At 40.0% G+C, this 26,151-nt stretch overlaps 1 pseudogene; it reads right to left on the reverse strand.

Annotated features, from left to right (window-relative positions):
• Positions 1–3,405: 3,405 nt before the first annotated feature.
• LOC113307226 lies at positions 3,406–3,505 on the reverse strand (annotated as a pseudogene).
• Positions 3,506–26,151: the final 22,646 nt, after the last annotated feature.

Below are 26,151 nucleotides of genomic sequence, written 5' to 3' on the forward strand. Positions count from 1 at the left end.
AGTTTGTGAATATGGTACACATAATGTCTTGTTTCCAAATTTTCAGTAGTTCCATATTTTTCTCTAGATCAATTCGAAACATTCCCAAATAACATCAATGACACATATCACTGTTCCAGGATATTTTCGAATGATACATTACGAACAATAAATTGTCCTTAACCAAAATTCATCAAGTATGAACAAATGTTCATTAAGCTTAGTCATATATATTTCGAGAACTAATTACCAAGATAAACTTGACTCGAAATTCTTGATATGCTTATGATAGACACATTTTTGTGTCTGATATAATCTCAATTGTATATATTTTTAGTGCTCGATTTTGTATTTATTTTGGCTTTTTATGTCTTTGTAGGTGTTTTCGGAAAAATAAGATTTTGCGGCGAAATTGGCTCGAAAAGTGTTTTTTTGCGTTCATGGGAGGACATTTGCTATTCGGACCCTCACTTTGGATAAGGGGTAACCTAATTACTAAGGGGCATCCCATTTCCAGGCATCTTCTAATCGCACCCCTACTATGGATAGGGGGCGACCATCTTCTACATTTGAATTATAGGTTTTGGCGGGAAATATCTTGACAGTTTCTGGCAGATTTAGGATTCTTGATTTGAAGGAGTTTGAGGTCGATTAAACCTCTGATTTTCATAGGATAGACTCCTTATGGGTCTAGGAATCTGATATGGGTGTTGAAATCGATTAGACTGGGCTCAACCGACGGATTTTTATCCCAACAGAAAATATGGGAAGTCACGTGTGTGACCTGTTTTAGGGAATTTTAGAGAGATTAAAGTGCTTTAAACCTTCCCAAAGATTTGTATCTATCTAAGGAAGAGTTTAGAATAAAAAGGAAAGCTCAGAAACGCATAGAAATTCTAAAACAAGAAATTGCCGCAACTTTGCCATGAAGAGAAGGAAAGAGATTTTGGAAGATTTGGGAGAGATTTAATCGGTATTTTTGATATAAATAGATTGTTTGAGTCATATAGAAGGGGTGTCGAGAGTTTGGGGACCTGAGGAGAGCCAGAGAAGAAGAAATCAGAGTTTTATCAAACTCTGTTTCTGTTGTTGCTGCTGCTGAAGAGGAAGAACACGAAGAACATTGACGCACAAGCAACTGTCGCAGAAAACTGTCGTTGTTCAACAGCAAAAGATAAATAACATTTATATACAACAGTAATCATTGTTCCTCTTTGTACCAGAGATCTGTAACACTTTTACGCTGTTGCAAATCAGCTGCTTTACACCTTTCACTCTTTTAATCAACTTTTGAGCAACAAACATGTATTTTGAGCAAGTGGTTAATATGAGGAGCTAAACCCCATTTCTGAGGCGATAGAGGAAGCTATTTTTCCAACAAAAAGTGGTATATTCTTATTTATTTATTTATCGAAATTATTTTTATGATTGTTTTTCCTTGAGTGAAAATTGTTTGAATGATTCTTGTTAAGCAATTGTTATTTCTTTTGATAGAGCATGCTTGGACCTAGGTTTCTGATGTTCTATGCTTTGGATTTACACTTGTTATTTTGAGAATCTACTTGTTGCAATAGTTTAGAATCAAATTGAACGAAAAAATTGCATGAATATAAATATTGGATTAAATCACTTTGAATTTGGAAAATAGTGGAATCTTAGCCTCAGTGCTCTTTTAATATTGATATCAACTTTGATTGAGTTTGCTATTATTTTTAGTGAGTTTTCTATTTTAATATTAGAATTTAAGTCTAATTAATATCCTTCACAAGTCTGAGAATCGAACCACTTTTACCACTATCTACAAATCAAATCAATTTTTGGCGCCGCGCGGACTTGTTTTTAGGGTTTTAGATTTTTATTTTATTTATTTTATTTTTTTTTATTTTTTTGTCCTTTTTATGTTTTTGGGTATTTATCTTGTGTCTACAGGTTCTGGATCATAAAGAAAATTGAGCCAAAGTTTGGTGATTTCATAAAGACTTGGAGCTAAAGATTAAAGCAAAAGAACAGAAAAGACAATTTTATTTTAGACAATTTTAGTTTAGGGTTTGTTTATTTTCTTTTAGAAAAAAAACTGTATTAGGGTTTATTATTTTTGTAATTTTTCTTTACTTTACTTTTGGACTTTTGGACTTTGGGACATTATTTTTTTATTACCCTACGGAAGGGTACTTTAAATATAAACTGTTTGCAGAGAAGGAGGACAATTACGATATTGTCTCTGCACCTTGGGTTCGTACACTAGACATCGGAGTCAGTGGCCCGAGTCGACTACAACCGATTCATCCCCCGTCTGGAACGGGAGGTAAGATTCTAAACACTCGCGAATCCCCTGTCAGCGAGTTACTGGACTCCTTCGTATGCATATATGTTGAGGACTGAATACGGACATTTATTTTTCTAGTAAAGGGCAAGGCCTGGCCATACAAGATAAGGGTTCGGATTTCATCACCGTTCTCTTCTTGCCCGCTTTAGGAACACGTAACCTACGCGAACCTAAGCCTAAAATTTTGACTAGAACGAGACCGATAGGGTAACGAGCTTAACAGGAAAGTCATTCGAAAAATATTGGTTACTCTTTTAAGCATACTTCGAAGTTCTTGACGGTTTCTGTAAGTTGAATGCGTGACTGCGCCGCCTTGTAATACCGGTGAGGCCTTGGGTATCAAAGCTCCACCGAGCTTCCCTCCCTCTATTCAACTTACGTTAACTCGGATTGATTCCAGAGGGTTTGCTTAAATTGTAACGAATTCCCGTTCGAAGGATTAGAAGCTGGTCTAGAAACAATCTAAGTGGAGCCATCATGCTTTTTGTTTGCTAGAAATCAATAGGTTTGATTTGGTTGAGTCGGCCTTGATCTGTGTTTGCTTACCCTTCCAATTTAGAAAATTCTATTGTATGCCTGAACGTAAAAGAGACGCACTAGGTAGATTTGTTAAAGAGAAACCTAGTAGTTCGAAGCGTCTCGATTACCTTAATCTAGAAAGTCCGACTTTTGAAGAGTCTGTTTTTGAACGTCCTTTGACTGAGGAGAGAATCCTGTTGCTCCGATAGCGCCAGAAATGGCAACTTTGAAAGCTTTGTTGAATCCAACTAGGACTACTCGTCCTTCGTGTATTAAGTTAGCTGAAACGGAGGCACCCTATGAACTGAAACCTGGGACCTTACAGATGCTCCCAATCTTTTTAGGGAAAGAAAATGAAAACCCTTATTACCATGTTAGGGATTTTGAGGAAATTTGTAGTACTCTAAGAATTAGAGGCTTAGATGATGATGCTTTGAAACTTAGGTTATTCCCATTTTCCCTGAAAGATAAGGCCAAGTCGTGGCTGTATAGTTTGGACTCCGAGTCAATTGAGACATATGAACAACTTACATCTGCCTTTTTCAATAAGTTTTTCCCTAGGCACAAAACATCGTCTATTAGGACGCAAATATGCACATTTTCACAACAAGAGGGAGAATCTTTATATAGGTATTTGGAAAGGTTCAATGATTTATTATCCCAGTGTCCTCATCATGGTTTAGAAAAGGTTAGGCTAGTTCAGATCCTTTATGAGGGTTTAGATTATTCCACAACGACCATGGTTGAGTCTCTATGCACTGGTGGATTTGAAAACCAAACTGTTGATGCGGCGATGGAATTTTTTAATGAAATCGCCGAAAAAACCCAGCAATGGGAAAATAGTAGGGCACCCCAGAAAACAATTCTTTTAAGTAGAGGAAACGTTAATAGGGTAGAAGGAGGCTATGAATCAGATGCCAAAATTGCTGCTATAGCAAAAAGGTTAGAAGCCTTAGAAGTGGGCCAGACTAGTGGTAGAGTGGAGCCTTTTTGGGAAGGCCAGAATATTGAAGAGCAAGCCAATGCTCTTTATAATAACACTAGATTTGATAACCGTCAAAAGATTGACCCATATTCAGAAACCTATAATCCTGGTTGGAGAAACCATCCGAACCTTTCGTGGTCTAAGGGCCAAAGTCAAGGTCAGTTTAGTAATTCTAATGCTCCCCCAGGTTTTGGCTATACTAAGAATCCTTCAGGACTAGCTCAGTTTCAGAATCAGTCAGATAAGAAAATCCTAAGTTTAGAGGAATCTCTCGCCTTGTTAACTCAGCAAACTGCAAAATTTCAGTTATCCGTAGAACAGTCTACAAGCTAGTAACAGGATAGGACAAGAAAATAGTCAGGCTATTTCCGAGTTAAAAACCCAGGTTGGTCTGATAAGTGATTCTTTGAGAGAAAAAGGTAAGTTTCCTAGTCAAACACAACCCCCCTAGAGGAGTTCATGAATTAGGTGCAAAACCATCGAATCAATTGAATGTTGTTAGAACCCTTAGAAGTGGTAGAGTTGTAGACAATAAGGTAACCATGCCCGATAGTGAACATACTGTAGTTCACCCCTCAGGATCTCACCTCTCAGGACCAGTAGCTGAAGAGACTGATAAAGTTTCTGATGATGTGAATTCGGTTCCTGAAAGGTCTGATTTTATGCCTAGAGCCCCATTTCCTCAGCTATTAGTACCAACAAAGAAGGAATCGAACTTTAATGACATAGTGGAGGTTTTTAAGCAAGTTACCATAAACCTTCCCTTATAGATGCAATTAGGCAAATTCCTGCTTATGCCAAGTTCCTTAAGGATATGTGTACGCGAAAGCGAAAACTTAGCGTCCATAAGAAAGCCTTTTTAGCTAGTCACGTAAGTTCAATCATTCAGAACACCACAACTCCAAAGTACAAAGACCCAGGTTCTCCTACCATTGCTTGCACAATAGGTAACTTCCGGGTAGAAAAAGCTTTACTTGACTTAGGAGCCAGTGTGAACTTACTGCCATTCCATGTATACTTACAGCTAGGACTTGGTGAAATGAAACCTACTCAGATGACACTGCAGTTAGCTGATAGGTCTGTTAAAATCCCTCGAGGTGTTATCGAGGATGTTCTTATTGAGGTCGACAAGTTTATTTATCCAGTGGATTTCGTGGTCCTAGATACCCAACCTGTCCCTGACCCAGAGAACCAGATACCTGTGATTTTAGGTCGCCCATTTTTAGCTACGTCTAATGCGATCATTAACTGTCGAAATGGTGTGATGAGTTTATCTTTTGGTAATATGACTATGGAGATGAACATTTTTAATGTCAGTAAGAAACCTCATGAGCTAGATGACACATGTGTTGAAGAGGTGAACATGATAGAAGCCTTAGTTCAGGAGTCATTACCAAACATTTTGTCTGAAGACCCATTAGAAAGTTGTCTATCCCATTTTGGTTTAGATTTTGACGACGATAGCACTATTGAACAGGTGAATGCTCTATTAGATTCTACCCCTGTGTTAGACACTGATAGATGGAAAGCTAGGTTCGAACCGTTACCAGTTTCTGAGACTACCCTAATTCCTTCTTTAGAAGAGCCCCCAAAGTTGGACCTTAAACCACTACCCGATACTCTAAAGTATGTGTTTTTAGGCCCATCTGAGACTTTACCTGTGATTGTAGCTTCCGATTTGGATAGTGATCAGGAAAGTAGGCTAGTAAATGTACTTCAAGACAATAAGGAAGCTTTAGGGTGGACTATAGCAGACATTAAGGGTATAAGTCCTACTGTGTGTATGCATCAGATTCATTTAGAGGAAGACTCCAAACCTTCTAGGGAGATGCAACGTCGACTGAACCCTAACATGAAAGAGGTAGTTCGAAAAGAGGTGCTTAAGTTGTTAGATGCGGGTATTATTTACCCAATTTCAGACAGTAAGTGGGTCAGCCCTGTTCAGGTTGTCCCCAAGAAATCAGGTATCACTGTAGTCCAGAATGATAATAATGAATTAATCCCAACCCGAGTGACCACGGGATGGCGTGTGTGTATTGACTATAGGAAATTGAACAAGGTCACAAGGAAGGATCACTTTCCCCTTCCTTTTATCGACCAAATGCTAGAGCGATTAGCTGGACATAGTCACTATTGCTTCTTAGATGGCTACTCCGGTTATAATCAGATCGTTATTGCCCCAAAGACCAAGAGAAAACCACTTTTACCTGTCCCTTTGGTACCTTTGCGTATAGACGCATGCCTTTCGGGCTATGTAATGCCCCTGCAACTTTTCAGCGTTGTGATGAGCATATTTTCTGATATGGTAGAACGGTTTTAGAGGTCTTTATGGATGATTTTTCAGTGTTTGGTTCATCTTTCGATGAGTGCTTGCATCATTTGACATTAGTGTTGACTAGGTGTAAGGAAAAAATTTAGTGCTTAATTGGGAAAAATGCCATTTCATGGTTAAATCAGGAATTGTGTTAGGGCACATCGTCTCTTCAAAGGGTATAGAGGTAGACAAAGCCAAAGTTGACCTTATTAAGACTTTACAGGTCCCAAAAACCGTAAAAGATATTAGGTCATTCCTAGGGCATGCAGGTTTTTACCGTCGATTCATTAAGGATTTTAGCTTGATTTCTAGACCTCTTTGCAATTTGCTTGCAAAGATGTTAAGTTTGTCTTTGATGATGCTTGTTTAGAGGCTTTTGAGAAGCTTAAAACTTTACTCACTACTGCCCCGATAGTCCAGGCACCTAACTGGAACCTACCCTTTGAATTATGTGTGATGCTTCAGATTATGCTATAGGCGTTGTGCTAGGTCAGCGAGAAAACAAATTACTCCATGTGATTTATGCTAGCAAAACTCTGAATGATGCCCAAATGAACTATACAACTACCGAGAAGGAATTGCTAGCCATCGTGTTTGCCTTGGATAAGTTTAGATCCTATTTATTAGGTTCTAAGATCGTAATCTATACTGATCATGCTGCTTTGAAATACCTTTTTCTAAGAAGGATACCAAACCTAGATTGATTAGATGGATCCTTTGTTACAAAATTTTGTCCAGACATTAGAGACAAAAGGGGCAGAGAATGTAGTAGCAGACCACTTGTCTAGGCTAGTTGTTAGTTCCCCTAATATTCCCTTCCTATAAGGGACTTTCCTGATGAACAATTGTTCTCTGTTTCCCAATCACCTTGGTATGCAAATAGTGAATTATCTTGTTACTGGTCGAACCCAACATTGGGGTAAGCAAGATCGTTCTAGGTTTTTAGCCGAGGTTAAGCATTTCTTTTGGGACGATCCTTATCTGTTTAAGTATTGTCCGGACCAGATTATTAGGAGATGTGTATCTGAGAGTGACCAGTCTAGTATTATCTCCTTTTGTCATGAACATGCATGTGGGGGTCATTTTAGTGCTAAGAAGACTGCTGCTAAGATTTTGCAGTGTGGATTTTACTGGCCTTCGTTGTTTAAAGATTCCCATAGTCATTGTGTTTCTTGTGAGCGTTGCCAGAAGTTAGGAACCATTTCCCGTAGAAATATGATGCCTTTGAACCCTATTTTAGTGATTGAGGTCTTTGATGTGTGGGGCATTGATTTTATGGGTCCATTTCCTATTTCGTTTGGTTATCTTTACATACTTGTGCTGTAGACTATGTGTCTAAGTGGGTTGAGGCGGTTCCGTGTAAAACGAATGACCACAGGGTCGTAGTCCAGTTTTTGAAAGAGAATATACTTACACGTTTTGGTACGCCGCGAGCTATAATTAGTGATGGAGGTTCACACTTTTGTAATAGACCGTTTGCTCTTTTAATGAAACAATACGGTATTACCCATAAAGTAGCAACCCCATATCACCCTCAGACTAGTGGTCAGGTAGAGGTTTCCAATAGGGAAATTAAACGTATTCTAGAGAAAACAGTTAATCCAAACAGGAAAGACTGGTCGTCGAGGCTTACTGATGCCTTATGGGCTTACCGTACTGCGTTTAAGACACCCATTGGAATGTCACCTTATCGTTTAGTGTTTGGCAAGGCATGTCACCTGCCTGTTGAGTTAGAGCATCGAGCCTATTGGGCTATTAAGAACTTAAACTTTTCACTTGACAAGGAGGAGCTCAAAGAACTCCATCTCAATGAGTTGGACGAGATTCGTAGAGATGCATACGATAGTGCTAAGGAGTATAAGAACAAAATGAAACTTGTGCATGATAGGAATATTTTACGAAAGTCATTTTCTCCAGGTCAAAAAGTTCTTCTATATGATACTCGTTTGCATCTATTCCCCGGGAAGTTGCGCTCTCGGTGGACCGGTCCTTTTGTGTTCCGTACTGTTTTTCCTCATGGCGCTGTTGAGATTGTGACACCAGATGGTAATAGTTCTTAGAAGGTTAACGGTCAGCGATTGAAGCCCTTTTTAGAGCCTTTTCCTACAGGTGATGTTGAGGAGGTCCCTCTGGAGGACCTGTTTACCTTGATTGACCATCAAGGCGATTTTGTATGTTGTATAATATTTTTGTAGGTATTTGGTTACACTTCACCCAGGTACTATCTTTCCGACTTCTCTCTTTACTATTTCCTCATGTTACTTATATTTTTGGTACTGTTCTTTAATTAGAAACATTGAGGACAATGTTAGATTTAAGTTTGGGGGTGGGGTAGAACTTTTTGTTACCTTTTCGTTGCAATAAATAAACTCCAGAGCCTAGAAATTTATCCCTATTAAGGATGGCACTAACCAATCTAAGTGGATGGAAGCATTTTGGTTGTAGGAGTTGAGGAACCAATCTGACTAGATGGCAACATCTAAAGAGTCTATTCATAAAAGCACAGAGCTCAGGTGTTAGAAATAACATGATAGTTTCACCATATCTCGTTGAGTCCTTTTCACTTCTGTTTTTATTTTGTTTTGTTTTTAAACTATGTTTCTCTAAGTGATTAGGTGGGGCTCACGATTCAAGTTGTTACCAATGCTAGGGTGAATTAGAGTGATTGAGATACAAAAAAAAAAAAAAAAAAAAAAAAAAAAAGAGAAATGAGACCAGACCATCAGACCAACTGGAATAAATTCAATAAAGTCGACCACTGGAACCCTTGTATATGCCAGTGTGTTGACCTAGAGTTAGGATTATCAATCGCCCTTGTATATGCCAGTGTGTTGATATTAGTCAGACTAGTATCTCAGTCCATTAGGATAGGTTCATTTTGGCGGAGGCCTTCAGACAGATATGAGAAACACCGTTCACCTAGTAAACATCAAAACCATCTATGTTTTTCTATATCCATCTTCTTGATCTATCCATGTGATTAGTTTTGACTCCGGATATTGATGTCCATAGTGCGACTATCTGAGTAGAGCTCTGTCACTTCATATGAATTTTAGTATGCTTGAGTGCGAACTCGTGTACAACAATTGGAATTTCGCATCAGGGTACTTCCTCCTGTAGTCAATAAGTATGCCAACCAAGGAGATTCTTTAGTGCCTTCCAAGGTTCTGTGTAGATAGCTAGGGTCTGGAGTATAAAGGTTTTGTGGGTATACCTCTGGTAAGCCCTCCGGAGACAACACTCCGCCACTAGAGACACCTAGGGGTTTAAAGGCTTATTGCATACGCTAAATGCAATCGACGATGCCTGCGACAGTGAGTTAGGATTTTATTTCTATTTTATTTTTGCTCGAGGACTAGCAAATAATAGGTTTGGGGGTATTTGATAGACACATTTTTGTGTCTGATAATCTCAATTGTATATATTGTTAGTGTTCGATTTTGTATTTATTTTGACTTTTTATGTCTTTGTAGGTGTTTTTGGAAAAATAAGATTTTGAAGCGAAATTGGCTCGAAAAGTGTTTTTTGCGTTCATGGGAAGACATTTGCTATTCGGACCCTCACTTTGGATAAGGGGTAACCTAATTACTAAGGAGCATCCCATTTCCAGGCAACTGCTAATCGCACCCCTACTCTGGATAAGGGGCGACCATCTTCTACATTTGAATTATAGGTTTTGGCGGGAAATATCTTGACAGTTTCTGGCAGATTTAGGGTTCTTGATTTGAAGGAGTTTGAGGTCGATTAAACCTCTGATTTTCATAGGATAGACTCCTTATGGGTCTAGGAATTTGATATGGGTGTTGAAATCGATTAGACTTGGCTTAATCGACGGATTTTTATCACAACAGAAAATATGGAAAGTCACGTGTGTGACCTGTTTTAGGGAATTTTAGAGAGATTAAACTGCTGTTAACCTTCCCAAAGATTTTTATCTATCTAAGGAAGAGTTTAGAATAAAAAGGAAATCTCAGAAACGCGTAAAAATTATAAAACAAGAAATTGCCGCAACTTTGCCGTGAAGAGAAGGAAAGAGATTTTGGAAGATTTGGGAGAGATTTAATCGGTATTTTTGATATAAATAGATTGTTTGGGTCATATAAAAGGGGTGTCGAGAGTTTGGAGACCTGAGGAGAGCCAGAGAAGAAGAAATCAGAGTTATATCAAACTCTGTTTCTGTTGCTGTTGCTGCTGAAGAGGAAGAACACGAAGAACATTGACGCACAAGCAACTGTCGCAGAAAACTGTCGTTGTTCAACAGCAAAAGATAAGTAACGTTTATATACAACAGTAATCATTGTTCCTCTTTGTACCAGAGATCTGTAACACTTTTACGCTGTTGCAAATCATCTGCTTTACACCTTTCACTCTTTTAATCAACTTTTGAGCAACAAACATGTATTTTGAGCAAGTGGTTAATATGAGGAGATAAACCCCATTGCTGAGGCGAAAGAGGAAGCTATTTTTCCAACAAAAAGTAGTATATTGTTATTTATTTATTTATCGCAATTATTTTTATGATTGTTTTGCCTTGAGTGAAAATTGTTTGAATGATTCTTGTTAAGCAATTGTTATTTCTTTTGATAGAGCATGCTTGGACCTAGATTTTTGATGTTCTATGCTTCGGATTTACACTTGTTATTTTGGGAATCTACTTGTTGCAATAGTTTAAAATTAAATTGAACGAAAAAATAACATGAATATAAATATTGGATTAAATCACTTTGAATTTGGAAAATAGTGGAATCTTAGCCTCAGTGCTCTTTTAATGTTGATATCAACTTTGATTGAGTTTGCTATAATTTTTAGTGAGTTTTCTATTTTAATATTAGAATTTAAGTCTAATTAATATCCTTCACAAGTCTGAGAATCGAACCACTTTTACCACTATCTACAAATCACATCATCTTACGACATTATAATTAGTTATGCGAAAACGTCTCATGATAAAAACATGAATATTGTTAATTGTGGAATATGAGTTTTGTCCTACACGTCCTAGTCACAACAATGACAACACCTTCCTAGAATAGTATGAGAGAGAGCTTGATTTCCATTGTACTATGTCCTTCTTTTTATAGGCTATTTCCAAAAACCCTTCTTCTCATGACATCATGCCACATGTCATAGAAGTTCCCTTATTTACAACTAATGCCACTTCTTCTAATATGACCTTCTACTTTTCTAATAATTCCTTCCCTATCCTTTCTACTTTATGGATATTTCCTACTGTGCTTGGACTTTAATCCCCAAGTCCCCTATGTTTCCTGATGGGTTTATTCGGCTTGGGCTTTAATCCCCAAGTCCCCTATGTTTCATGATGGGTTTATTCTCCCTTCAGGGGATCCAAATCCCTGCTAAGGGGTAACTATTTTATGTATCAACATTAGTCCCTGACTATTGGGTTCCTCGTCAAATAACCCGATAGTCATATTATATTTTGTCCCGGATCCTTTCTCCTTTTCCTGTTGACCAATTCCCAGGACGAATTCCTGAATCACCCTCACTCGGCTTCTAGTCTAGTTATGATGTCTTGGGGATTTTGGTGCGATAATTTTCTCCACTGGATTGACGACCTGTGAATCGACTCAGCCTTAGCTTCCATTTCCTGCATTTTGATCGCTGCCTCTCAATGATATCACTACGAAATCCTCACAGTTTATTAGGATTTCTATATGCCTTGACATGCATTACTCGATCTGTACGGTTGTTGCGTCATTTAGTTTATCTATATGTACAGGTGGTCAGTGGCCCTTAGTCCCATAACCACTCTTGATACAGACTGCAATCTCTTGGTCACTCGTTTCCTCTCTCACCCGTATTCAACTCAAATGGCACACCTTCATGGTTATGTACTGACTTTAGCGCCTATACCTGCTCTGGCCACACCCTTGAATAAACGCGATGATTTGGCGCAGTTGTTGCTTGTAAATTAAAGCCGAGGTGGATGTGCTCTGGGAACAGAGGGGGAGAATAAGAATGTTATGCACGCCAAGTTTGATGAGCGCATGAAACATGTCAGATTTCTCAGAGGGATCAAGTGTCTGGGCGCGTGACACTTAAGGTTCAACGCGAGTTAGATGATGTTGTTATGGCTCGTTACACGTCCGAACAGTTTTTCAGAGAATCCGTGACGATGGCTGCCAACATAGACCATGCTATAGCTGACTGATGTCTTCATATAGCTGAACAAGCGACCCCGCAGCTTCATGGGTATACCTTGACTCGGGCGTAAGTAACCGCACTTGTATGTTAAATCGATATGCAAGACGAGCTAGCATGCTTTCTCGTGTTGACGTAAGAGGTGTGTATGTTGCAAACCCTGAGGATGATTCATCAGGACAAGGCGCGTAAAGCTTACGACGAACATGAGGAAACTCTCTCTCTCCCGCAGAAATCGCGGGTTTCTGATAATATTATGCATGGCGTTCATAAGTTGGTGAATGAGTCCGATCGATAATAGTTTTAGTGACTATTCAATGCAAAGAGGCGCTTTTGATGATGCAAACCTTGGATGTAGATATTGCCCGTCGTCGTGCATTGATAGCGTGTTGATTCGTGGAGGAGAGACGTGTTATTTCTGATTTGGTTTAGTTTGTCCTAGTTTAGTTTTAGTTGGTTTTTTAGTTTTATTTTGTTTTTGTTATTTTTTTCTTCTTGTGGGGCCGTGCCCGTGCCCGTGCCTCGTGTGTGTATAGTTTGTGTTGGTAGTTTATTTAACATAATATGCGAAAATTATCCTTTTTGGTTTTTTCTTGTTTGGGATTTTCCGTTTGCACGCCCCCTCCCTTTTTTTTTTGGAAAAATTGGACTATGCGCAACGTACTCTCCCAAATTTTTTTGAGGGGTCGGGGTTTGGTGGATGCTGAACACGCTCTCGAAGTTGGAGTTTGGGGGATGTAAAACGCGTTCTCCCCTTCTTTTTTGAGAATTTGGGTTATGGGGATGCAAAACGCACTCTCCCCTCTTCTTTTTATTTGAGAAATTGGACTATGGGGATGCAAAACGCGCTCCCCCCTCCCCCTTTTTTTTGAAAAATTGGACTACGGGGATGTGATACGTGCTCTCCCATTCTTTTTGAGGAATCGGAGTTTGGTGGATGCAAAATGCGCTCTCCCCCTTTTTTTGTGTGAAGTTGGGGTTTGGGATGTAAAAATGCGCTCTCCCCACCCTTTTTTTGTTTTGGGGAATTTGTACTATGGGGATGCAAAACGCATTCTTCCCTTTCTTTTTCTCTAAGTTGGGGTTTGGGGATGCAAAACGCACCCCCCCCCCCTTTTCTTTTGAGAATTTGAGCTGTGGGGATGCAAAACGCGCTCTCCCTTATTATTTTTATTTAAGAAATTGGACTATGGAGATGCAAAACGCGCTCTCATGTTGGTTGTATTGGCTGAAGGGTAGTCGACTATATATACAGAGCGACCGATAGACTTTTGTAAACTTGTATGTCAGCCTAACAGATGCGTGTAGCAACCCGTAGCCTTTAGTAATTATAATGTCAGCCGACTGGATGCGCATGGAAATCCGTAGCCTTTTGTAAATTTGTATGTCAACCGACCGGGTGCATGTAGCAACGCATAGCCTTAGTAATTTTAATGTTAGTCAACCGGATGCGCGTCGCGAGCCGTAGCTTTTAGTAATTGTAATGTCAACCGTCCGGGTGCACGTGGCAACCCGTAGCCTTTTGTAAATTTGTATGTCAGCCGACCGGATGCGTGTAGAAACTCGCAGCCTTTAATAATTGTAATTTCAGTCGACTGGGTGCACTTGGAAACCCGTAGTCTTTTGTGAATTGGTATGTCAGCCGACCGGATGCGTGTAGCAACCCGTAGCCTTTAATAATTGTAATGTCAGCTGGCCGGATGCACGAAGCAATCCGTAGCCTTTTGTAAATTTGTATGCTCATCGTTCATTGTCGATAACCGTTCTTTTATTACGCGGAACAGTTGCTTGTACATCGATTGAACTTATGCATGAAACTTTTTTAGCCATTTGCCATTGATGGGTGATTCGACCTTTTTCTCGTTCACCTGCCTTAGCTTGTAGTATCCGCTATCAGGTACTTTTCTGATTCTGAACGGTCCTTCCCAATTTGCTGCAAATTTTCCCGTGCTAGCATTTCTTTGCACATGAGGGGAGATTTTTAGGACTAGATCATCGACCTTAAAAATATTTTCTTTAACGCTATAGTTGTAATAATTAGCCGTTCGCTTCCCGTATGCATCGGAAAATCGTTCCGCACGAGCCCTTCTTTCCTCTATTGTATCTAGGTGCGCATAGAGGAACCTCTATCTCTGTGCAGAGAGCCTTTATTTGGTCTGGTGTCGTGTGGCTAGCCATTGCTACTCTTGCTGATGGAACCGCTATCTCTGCAGGTAGTATGGGGTCTTCCCCACAGACTAGAGAGTAGGGTGATGCTCATGTCGATCTATGCTTTGAGATCCTATATGCCCATATTACTATGGGTGGCTTCTCGTGCCATCCTCTATGGTGATCGTGCACTGTTCTAATCAAGATTCGGATGAGGGTCTTATTGGTGGCCTCCGCCTTCCCGTTTCCTTGAGGGTAGTAGGGGGTTGTTGTGTGTAATCTCGTGTTGTATTGCTGCAGCAAGTCTATTATATCCTTGTTTAAATGACTTGGCGTTGTCCGCTATGATTGTCATTGGTGCGCCGAATCTATAGATGATATGATCTTTGATGAATGCGGCTACGGTCTCTCCTGTATAACCCTATAGAGGTATCGCCTCAACCCATTATTATGAATACTCTGTTAACGTAATTATGTATTTGTGGCGCTACGAGGAGTTTGGGTTTACCGGACCTATAAGGTCTAATACTTATATGTGGAATGGCCATGGTGTTACTATATTGTGTAGTTACGTGTGTGGTGCTCTGATCAATGTTTCGTGCATCTGGCAGCTTAGGTATTTCCTGACATGTTCGGCGGTACCACTTTCCATAGTCGTCCAGTAGAACCCTCCTTCGTAGATCTGCATAAATATTTTCCGCATTAACTAGTGTTCGGTATTGTGAGACTAGGTCATGACTTCCATCTCCTCTTGGTCGGATATACATTGTAAGAGTGCATTGATATAACTTCTTCTAAAGCACATTTTCATTTATAAAGAAGCGAGTCGTTTTCTTTTGTATTTTTAGTGCTGCTTGTCTTTCTTTGGGCAATTCTCCGTATTGGAGATAATCGATATATGGTTTCCTCCAGTCGACTCTGTTAGAGCGTTGCTAGGTCGAACTCGCATGCGTTGCTATCTCAAGCATGTTTTTCAATGTTAGTGATCAAAACTATAAGTCTTGATTTCTAGTCTATTATAGCTAAGTCTCGGATTAGGATAGAAAGTGTAGTTGATCTCAAGGACTTCACAGCGATTCATCATACAAGTAGAATAACTACTCAAGGAACCGGTGGGACTTCTCGACAAAAAGGTATGTGAATACTTGAACTTATCTGTCACTCAAAAGTATATCTACTCTATCTTTGAGACAAGAAGTGGTATGCTATATATATAGACTTGGATTATACACATTTGGTATTTCGAGCCGAGTATACCTCGCCTATCTATATCTCGAAATATGTGTTGGTAAGGTTTTCGCTTAGATCAAGTTTATCTTTACCATGTGACGAAACTCATGATATGTTTCAATCATCTTGAAAATTGCTTTGACGAGAAATGGTATAACAACTATATAACTTCCTCTAAGAATGTTTCAATGATTGAAATGAGAGTTTAAATTACATAACCAATGGGGGACATAAGCATTATTGTGGAAACACATTTATGTATAAGTCATATTCCTTGAACCAAAATTTATGAACTTTGTTGATCAAGAGAACCGGAAGAATGGCGTGAGCCAAGTCCACTAACTGCCGAAGTTCTAAAACCCGAGAATTTCTGCTGGAGTTGACAAACTACTTTCATGAAGCTAAGTCCACGAACTCAGTCCGCGAACCCAGACCGCTAACCGACGAAGTTCTCATACCCGATAATTTCTGCTGGAGTTTGCAAACTCTGCCCGGTAACTTAAGTCCGCGAACCTAGTCTGCGAAATTGAGAAGGTTATTTATCTGAAGATGATTTTTGAACTTAAACTTAAAAAGACTAAGGAATTCAATTTTCAAACCGTGGCTATAAAAGTTCAAGAACCGATTCAAGTGAATCAAATCATCTTTGCTTGAATTGTGTCTTGTGTAGTACATGAGATTTCCTTGCAATTGAGCAACTCTCTAACTAGTTCATTTGAAGTCATTTGAACTAGTTATGGTGAAGAAGAACATGGTTGATATAAAATTCTCATATGGATAACCATTTGGTTAACTATTGTTGAACCAACAAGTGCATACGTTTGGGTACGGTTAACAAACCTAGAAACATGCATTGTCAAGTGTGTGTAACAAGCTAAGTTTCCGATCTAACGGTTAAGAAATATTAGCTTGAATCTAAATAATGTTTTCATATAACGGTGGATATTGATTGCTTTGTTACCAAGGTAACTTAATTGCAAACCCTGATTTGAAAGACTATATAAAGGAGACATCTAGTATTGTGCAAAACCAATCCCCACACCTTACATGTGATACTAGTTTGCGTCCTAGAGTCGTTTCTCCTTTAAACTTTGGTTTTCTTCTTCTAAAACCAGGTTAACGACTTAAAGACTTCATTGGGATTGTGAATCCAGACCGATACTACTTTTATCGTAGTTGTGTGATCTGATCTTGTATCTTCTATCGTACGAGTACAATCAGATTGATTGGCTTGATATTGATATCTCTGATATGCAAGATATAAAAAGTAGTCACAAACATCTTCGTCGCATTGTTTGTGATTCCGTAACATCTTGTTTCGCTACCATACGATTAAGATTGTTGTGAGGTGATTGATAACTCTAGGCTGTTCTTCGGGAATATAAGACCGGATTATCAATTGGTTCCTGTTCACCTTGATTATTATCAAAAGACAGAACAAAACCTTTAGGGTTTATCTGTGGGAGACAGATTGATCCTTTGACAGACTTGTCTGTGTGAGACATATTTGTTTATTGTCAAAGCCTGCGATTTTGTGTTGTAGAAACTCTTAGTTGTGGGTGAGATCAGCTAAGGGAATCAAGTGCGCAGTATCCTGCTGGGATCAGAGGCGTAGGGAGTGCAACTGTACCTTGGATCAGTGGTAGACTGATTGGGGTTCAACTAAGTGGCTTAATACATTGTGTGTTCAATCTGGACTAGGTCCCGGGGTTTTTCTGCATTTGCGGTTTCCTCCTTAACAAAATTTATGGTGTTTGTGTTATTTCAATTTCCGCATTATATTGTTTTAGCTTTATAATTGAAATAAAGACTCGTTGTTGATTGTCATTGATTGATCCTTGGATATTGGTCTTTGGTACCATCCAAGTTATTCCTTGTGTTTGATTAAAGACTTGTTGATTTCTATTAGCTTGAGTAAATCAAAACAAGAGAGAGATATTAACTCCTTGAGATACTTTTACCTAGATTGAGTTTGACTGTCTAGTTGATTCTCTAGAAAGTATTTCGGAGTTAGTCCATACAAATTTCTAAGCGAAATACTGGGTGGTTTGTTAGACCCCCGCTTTTTCAATTGGTATCAGAGCAGGCAAACACGTTTAAGACCTTACAAGTCTGTATTTGTAGCAATATGACTCTATGGACAGTTGTGCTATCTCAGTAAACGTACCACCAGTCTTCGATGGCTCAAACTACCTATGGTGGAAAATTTCTATGCGTACTTTTCTTCAATTGCGTGATTTCAAATCATGGGTATATGTTGTCAATGGCTATGAGGTTCCCGTTATTATAGTTGAAAATGTTACCATGCCTAAAAACAAAGGTACATATATTGTTGCTGAGTCGCTTGCTGCAAAGTAAAACTCCGACGGTTTGAATGCCATCATGCATGCCATTACCCCGGATCTTCGACACCATGTGGATTCATGCTCCACGTCTAAAGATGCATGGGATACTTTAGAAACTGTATTTGAAGATAACACCAGCGAAAAGGAAGTCAGGCTTCAAAACCTTAACTCCGAATGGGAAAACCTTCATATGGCAGAAGAAGAGTCATTTGACGAATTTTTTCACAAAATGTCTGAAATTGTTAATGCATCTTGTGCATTGGGTAGGACTATTCCTGAAAGGGAAATTGTGATGAAGATTCTCAGATCGCTGCCATCTAAATACGAATCTAAAAAACATGCCATCGTTGAGGGAAATAACCTTGATACTCTTTCGCGAAACACGCTTGTTGGGAAGCTTAAAATTTTCGATCGCGAACTTAAATCAAGATATAAACATCACTGGTGTAGTGGTCATGTTACTACTCCTGATGGAAAATCTCATTGTTCTAAATTGATTGATAAGAAAATTGAGAATTGCTTTGTGTCTACGTTGTCTCGGTTTATACAACAGCTTAAGAAAATTCTTAAACAAAGTAAAAGAAAGTCTCAAAAAGAAGTTCGATCAATCAAAAAGGAGGACAAGAGAGTTCAGAAAAACTGTACTAGTGAAACTGGTCTCGTGTGCTGTAAAAGTGCTCATACTTCCAAAGGTCCAAATACTGAGGTGAATAAGATAACTAAAGCATGGATGAATACTCTTGATTATTGTCCTGAGGATGAAATATGTAATTGTTCTCTTAATATCTTTTCTGAAAATCACAATCGTGATTCTTATACGACATGTCGAATAACTCCGACTGTGTCTTGTAAGCCGTGTCAGCAAATTTCACCCGATTATGTATCACTCTCCAGTCATCTTGACAACAAGGGTGATACAGAAAAACACAAGATGCTACCAAAACTCTCGGTTTCCTTATGTAAAAATCAGAATCATCTTAGCACGAATGATCAAAAGCACTCATGTCTGCTAAACGTTGTGTGCAGAAGAAGAAGAAGAAATCTCCTGTGAAATCTTTTTCCCCTCAAAAAGTGATTTCTAGAACGGTGCAGGATTTGCGCAAATCAACAATCAAGTTTTTCAAAACTGTGATTAAAAGGGAAAAGAATGATGTGCATAACTCTTCTTTTCTAAAGAATAAGCAAAAACTTGGATTAATAAATAATTCCTCCCCTCACGAGATATATCCCGGTCCTATATTGGATTGGAATGATTATGATTTGTAATCTTGTTATTCATGATTCTTTCGTCTATCCCTCTTAGGAAAGAATCATTATTTTCGAGAGGGTTGTGTTGGAATGTGTCTGTTAATTCTCTACGAGTATTTGGCTTTTATTTATTCTCCTTTTGTACCGTTATTGTTGATGTACGGTTTCTGACTCTTTAAAAGACTTTGTCTGGTGATAACCTAATTCTATTAGGGTTTGGTAAAAGGTCGTTTTAGGAAATTCTTCATCATCATTCTTTTAAAATGAAGTTTCTCCTCTTCTGGATGATCATTTCATTTATCTTCTCTATCATGTCCTCCTCTAGTCTTTCAAGCAAAGAAAGTGATGTATGGACTGTTATGTTTCCCTCTAAGAAGATTCGTTTTGATTCTTCCGATAACGAGATGTGTTATGACAAGCATATCTCATCGTCTGATGAGAATCCTCCAGTCTCACAATTTTATAAGATCTCTTTAACCATGAATCTTGTCTTGGATCAAGTACGTGCTCTGAAAAGTGAACTCGAAGCTTCCTCCAAAAGACTTGAAGTAAAGGTGGATAATCTTGAATCTAGGATTGATCTAATCGAAGATGAGCTTGATGAATATAGGGAATATGAGAAGAATTTTCAAAGTAAGTGAAATGCATCATAGAAGTTTGTTTGTTGCCTAGTATGTCTTCTTTTTGGTTTAGTTTGAAGAATAACTAGTGCTTGGAATAGCAATGATTGTGACTACACATAGCTATTATTTTCATCTTCTTTTTTAGGTTTATTTGGTTTAAATTTTAAAAATATTTGGAGGATGATGTTTTGCAGTATTAATCTTTATGATTTGATATATTGCAATTTTTATGGGATATTGGTGTTTACATCCATGAACTATGTTTGTCCCATAGTTTGTCAAAAGTAAAGTCGTTCGTGTTCGGTATTCACATACTGGTAAAAGAATGAATGGACTTTTGACAAATACAAAAGTTAAGCCTATATTGTCAGTTATTTGATGGAAGATAGGTTAAAATCTTTTGTTTTCAAGGATTATGTCTATTAATTGTCGTTATGCAAATAGTGATTGAAGATAGAACGAATCCTTGTGTATTCCGCAGTATTGATCATCCCTGATCCATATTTTTATGTATTACGGTGAGGCTCCGTAATGTATCTTATGTTGAGCACTATACAACCAAGTTGATTTATTATCTTAGTTGGTGTTCCGTGAGATATGTTATGTCGAGCATATTGAATTAAATTAATCATCTTGTTTGGTTATTTAGTTATTGCTCCGTAAGTTTTCTTATGTCGAGCAAAACAAATGAAAATTAAATTAATTACTATTATGATTAGTTTGGTTGTGTATTCCGATTATATTAATTATGGGATCTCTTGTAATTAATCTGGTTGAGTATTTTCGTGTCTCTATAAGTTCTCTTATGTTGAGCATAATCAATTGAATTGATCACTTTTTGTGTTTAATTTGATTTTGTATTCCTATTAAATTAATCACGGGTTTACTTGTGATTAATTTTATTGAGTTTTTTGGATATAGAAAATCATTCTCATGGTTTTTGGTGTCCAATAAAAATCCTTCTTTTCTTTTGAAATTAAAGTCGCTCTTGTTGTTCTTTCGGGAATGACATCAAATGGGGGAGAGTTCTTTTGAACTTGTGCTTAATGGTCATATCTTGAGGGGTGTGCGGCTGTGGAATTTTAGAGGGGTTATCTTGTATCTTTAAACTCCTTGATGAATGCATTTAGCTTAGGCTTTATGATTGCATCTAAATTAGTTGGTAGGTATTTTTCCTTTTGTCATGAAATGTCTCTTTCAGAAATTTCATTATGATCCCGTTCTTGTACCTTTGCCAATTTTATTGAAAAAAAGGGGGAGAATTAATATGTAGTTCACACTACAAATACATATGGTTTTCGGATCATTGTGTAAGACAAGAAGTCATATGTTATATATATAGACTTGGATTATACACATTTGGTATTTCGAGCCGGGTATACCTCGTCTATCTATATCTCGAAATATGTGTTGGTAGGCTTTTCGCTTCGATCGAGTTTATCTTTACCATGTGACGAAAGTCATGATATGTTTCAATCATATTGAAAATTTCTTTGACGAGAAATGGTGTGACAACTGTATAACGTCCTCTAAGAATGTTTCAATGATTGAAATGAGAGTTTATATTACATAACCAATGGTGGACATAAGCATTGTTGTGGAAACACATTTATGTATAAGTCATATTCCTTGAACCAAAGTTTGCGAACTTTGTTGATCAAGAGAACCAGAAGAATGGCGTGAGCTAAGTCCGCGAACTCAGTCAGCGAACTGATGAAGTTCTCAAACCCGAGAATTTCTGCTGGAGTTGACAAACTACTTGCATGAAGATAAGTCCGCCAACTCAGTCTGCAAACCCAGTCCGCGAACTAGCGAAGTTCTCATACCCGAGAATTTCTGCTGGAGTTTGTAAACTATGCCCAGTAACTTAAGTCCGCGAACCTAGTTTGCGAACTTGAGAAGGTTATTTATCTGAAGATGATTTCTGAACTTAAACTTAAAAAGACTAAGGAATGCAGTTTGCAAACCGTGGCTATAAAAGTTCATGAACCGATTCAAGTGAATCAAATCATCTTTGCTTCAATTGTGTATTGTGTAGTACATGAGATTTCCTTGCAATTGAACAACTCTCTAACTAGTTCATTTGAAGTCATTTGAACTAGTTATGGTGAAGAAGAATATGGTTGATATGAAATGCTAATATGGCTAACCATTTGGCTAACTATTTTTGAACCAACTAGTGCATACGTTTGGGTACGGTTAACAATCCTAGAAACGTGCATTGTCAAGTGTGTTTAACAAGCTAAGTTCGATCTAACGGTTGAGAAATATTAGCTTGAATCTAAATCAGGTTTTCATCTAACGGTGGATATTGATTGCTTTGTTACCAAGTGTTGATGGTGGTTTTTAACTTAGGGTTGAAATCGTAAAACCTTAGTCAAGCAGTGAAGTCACACGTGAGTAATAATGTCGCCACTAGCACATTTATTGAACCATTAAACATATCTGCCTAAAATTACCGGGGTACCCTTTTTTATGTATATGCCATGCTCCACGGCAGGGCCCTCGGTACTAACTGGCATCATATCTACACATCCCAGCCACGCATGCTAACCAAACGTGCCAATGGCATGCCATTCCAGCCACATATCCGCGCCAAAGGCATGCCAACCATGCCAGCCGCACCAACGTGCCAATGGCATGCCATGCCAGCCACATCTCCGCGCCAAAGGCATGCCGACCATGCCAGCCGCACCACCGTGCCAATGGCATGCCATGCCAGCAACATCTTTGTGCCAAAGGCATGCCGACCATGCCAGACGCACCACTGTGCCAATGGCATGCCATGCCAGCCACATCTCCGCGCCAAAGGCAGACCGACCATGCTAGCCGCACCACCGTGCCAATGGCATGCCATGCAAGCCACATCTCCGCGCCAAATGCATGTCGACCATCCCAGCGGCACCACCGTACCAATGGCATGCCAAGCCAGCCACATCTCAGCGCCAAAGGCATGCCAACCATGCCAGCTGCACCACCGTGCCAATGGCATGCCATGCCAGCCACATCTCTGCGCCAAAGGCATGCCGACCATGCCAGCCGCACCACCGTGCCAATGGCATGCCATGTCATCCACATCTCCGTGCCAAAGGCATGCCGACCATGCCAGCCGCACCACCGTGCCAATGGCATGCCGACCATGCCAGCCGCACCACCGTGCCAATGGCATGCCATGCCAGCCACATCTCCGTGCCAAAGGAATGCCAACATGCCAGCCGCACCATCATGACAATGGCATGCCATGCCATCCACATATCCGCGCCAAAGTCATGCCAACATGCCATCCGTACCACCGTGCCAATGGAATGCCATGCCAGCTGCATCTCTGCGCCAAAGGCATGCCAACCTGCCAGCCGCACCACCTTGCCAATGACATGCCAGCCACATCTCCGCGCCAAAGGCATGCCAACCATGCCAGACGCACCACCGTGCCAATGGCATGCCATGCCAGCCACATCTCCGCGCCAAAATCACGCCAACCATGCCAGCCGCACCACCGTGCCAATGGCATTGCATGCCATGCCAGCCACATCTCCACGCCAAAGGCATGGCAACCATTCCAACCGCACCTCTGCACCGAAGCCATGCCGACCATACCTCCATGTCGTTGTATGCCAAGCGAAGGGTTGCAACAATCAACGTCCACCCTTCCTTCTGAGATGCAAATCTCAGCCGTTCAAGTTCGCTACCAAACGCGTGGAAAATTTTGTCCCAATGCCAAGCCCTAATTTTGGCCGCGCCTAAACTATGCCAAAACCCTAAGTTTGGACGCACCTAAAGCTATGCCAAAATCCTAGCTTGGTCGCGCCTAAACCATACCAAAGCCACGCCGGCCATACCTCCATGCAGCTTGCTGCGAATTGGAAGGTTGCAACAATCAACGGCTATCCTTCCTCCTGAGATGCAGATCTCAGCCGTAAAAACTTGCCACCAAATGACTTGTGGCAATCTCCTGGCTACGGTGCCAACTCTTGTCCAAGGTGCCAAAACCCTAATTTGGCCATGCCAAAGCCATGCCGTCCATGCCTCCATGCTGCTGGCTTCCAAACGGATGGTTGCAACAATCCACGGCTATCCTTCCTCCTGAGATGCAGATCTCAGCCGTACAAATTTGCCACTAAACGACTTGTGGCAATCTCTTGGCTACGGTGCCAAATCTTGGCCACGGTGCCAAAACCCTAATTTGGCCACGCCAAAGCCATGCCAGCCATGCCTCCATGCCACTGGCTGCCAAACAGAAGGTTGAAACAATCCACGGCTATCCTTCCTCCTAAGATGCAGATCTCAGCCGTACAAACTTGCCAACAAACGACTCGTGGCGATCTCTTGGATACGGTGCCAACTCTTGTCCACGGTGCCAAAACACTAATTTGGCCATGCCAAAGCCATGCCGGCCATGCCTTCATGCCGCTAGCTGCCAAACGGAAGGTTGCAATAATCAACGGCTATCCTTCCTCTGGAGATGCAGATCTTAGCCGTACGAACTTGCCACCAAAGGATTTGTGGCAATCTCTTGGCTAAGGTGACAACTATTGGCCATGGTTCTAAAGCCCTAATTTGGCCACGCCAAAGCCATGCCGGCCATGTCTCTATGATGCTGGCTGCCAAATGGAAGGTTGCAACAATCAACGGCTATCCTTCCTCCTGAAATGCAGATCTTAGACGTACAAACTTGCCACCAAACGAGTTGTGACAACCTTTGGCTACGCTGCCAACTATTTGGCCACGTCACATACTTAGCTATGTCAATTCTTTGGTCACGGCACCAGACCCTAATTAGCCACGCCAAGAGCATGCGCAAGCCATTCCAGCACCGTGGCCACGCCACTGGCTACCAACGGAATGTAACCACAATCAACAACAAACCTTCATCTCAAGATGAAAAATCTCGACCGTCAAAGGTTACCACCGAGCCGGAAAGCCTCCCAAGCTCAACTTTCCAAACAATAGCAACATGCTACACAAAACACTCGAGACATCAAACATGTCACAAACTGGGGGATGCTCATCAGGGTATTGGTCTGGCGGTTTACAAGGTGCAGCGTACACTACGCCCGTTACAATAAAGTGTCATAAGAGTGAGGCAGTTATTAAATTCAAGAAGTAATGGTGAAACGTTTCCCTCATTATGGAAACATAAATTCCAGGCGTTACCCGTTACCGCTTTCTTCCATTTACTCAACCGTTTCCACTTCTTACGAGACCAGGGTACGTTTAGTTGCGACTTGTATAAATAGGTCTCACTTATTTCCACCAAAGGAAAAGTTTTGGTCAGGAGAATACAACACTCAGAAATCACTTGTTAGCTTTACCATCTGCTAGCTTTCCACTTTCTGATATAAGTCGTCAAACAACTACTCTTCCCGAATCAATTATTCTGGTCTCAACACTCTCTTCTCTTCCCTCTCTAGACAAACCATTCTCCTCCACTTTGTGAAACAAGCAAGTCTGGAATGGACATTTCTTGGTTTAGGCCGGATTTGTACATATTGATCTCTCGAATCAAAGTACTCCCTTGCAGTACATTGTTTAGGGTTTAGACTCGTTTCTCACCCACACACTCGAAATTACCGAAATCAACAATAACTGTTTTCACCATCAAAAAATTGGCGACCACAGTGGGAGATTAATCTATCGGTCATAATATCAATTCTCGATTTCTGATTCCATCTTTTCAACCCACATATCGAGATGATGGAAGCAGACTAGCCGTCGCCTCGTTATCAGGCGACTCTGGAATGACTGGGGACTTAGGAATGATTGGGGACTTTTCAAAGTCACGGCGCCGCCGCCCACAAAACTCTGGAGATCCATTTTATCGGGAGACTCTAAAAACCAAGTAAGTCTCGTCAGAGGAGTTGCATGTTTTACTACCTAGGATTTTCACATAGATAGTAGAAACCGACAACCATGTTATCCCAATGTTTCATCCCATACTTTCTACTGAAAACACCACATTCACAAATCCGTGACTCTCCTAGGGTATTTATGCCACATATAGTCATAACCAAAACAACATTATTCTAAAAAAAAAAAAACAATTCATTCCAAAAGAATAATCCAAAACCCTCATAGGTAACAATTATCTATCAACCCAAGAATCCAGAAACCAAACCATAAGCTAGGTTCTCTGTTCTCCTTTAAAAACAAAATCCTAAATAAAGAAATTCAAAAGACAGGAGGACATTCAAGGAAAACCATCTAGTAATGGCTTGCTCTTCTTGGTGAAAGCCTCCTTCGTGCTTTCGAGAGCCGCCCGTTTCAGCTTCAGC

Source organism: Papaver somniferum, chromosome 8, assembly GCF_003573695.1.
Source record: "Papaver somniferum cultivar HN1 chromosome 8, ASM357369v1, whole genome shotgun sequence".
Lineage (NCBI taxonomy): Eukaryota > Viridiplantae > Streptophyta > Magnoliopsida > Ranunculales > Papaveraceae > Papaver > Papaver somniferum.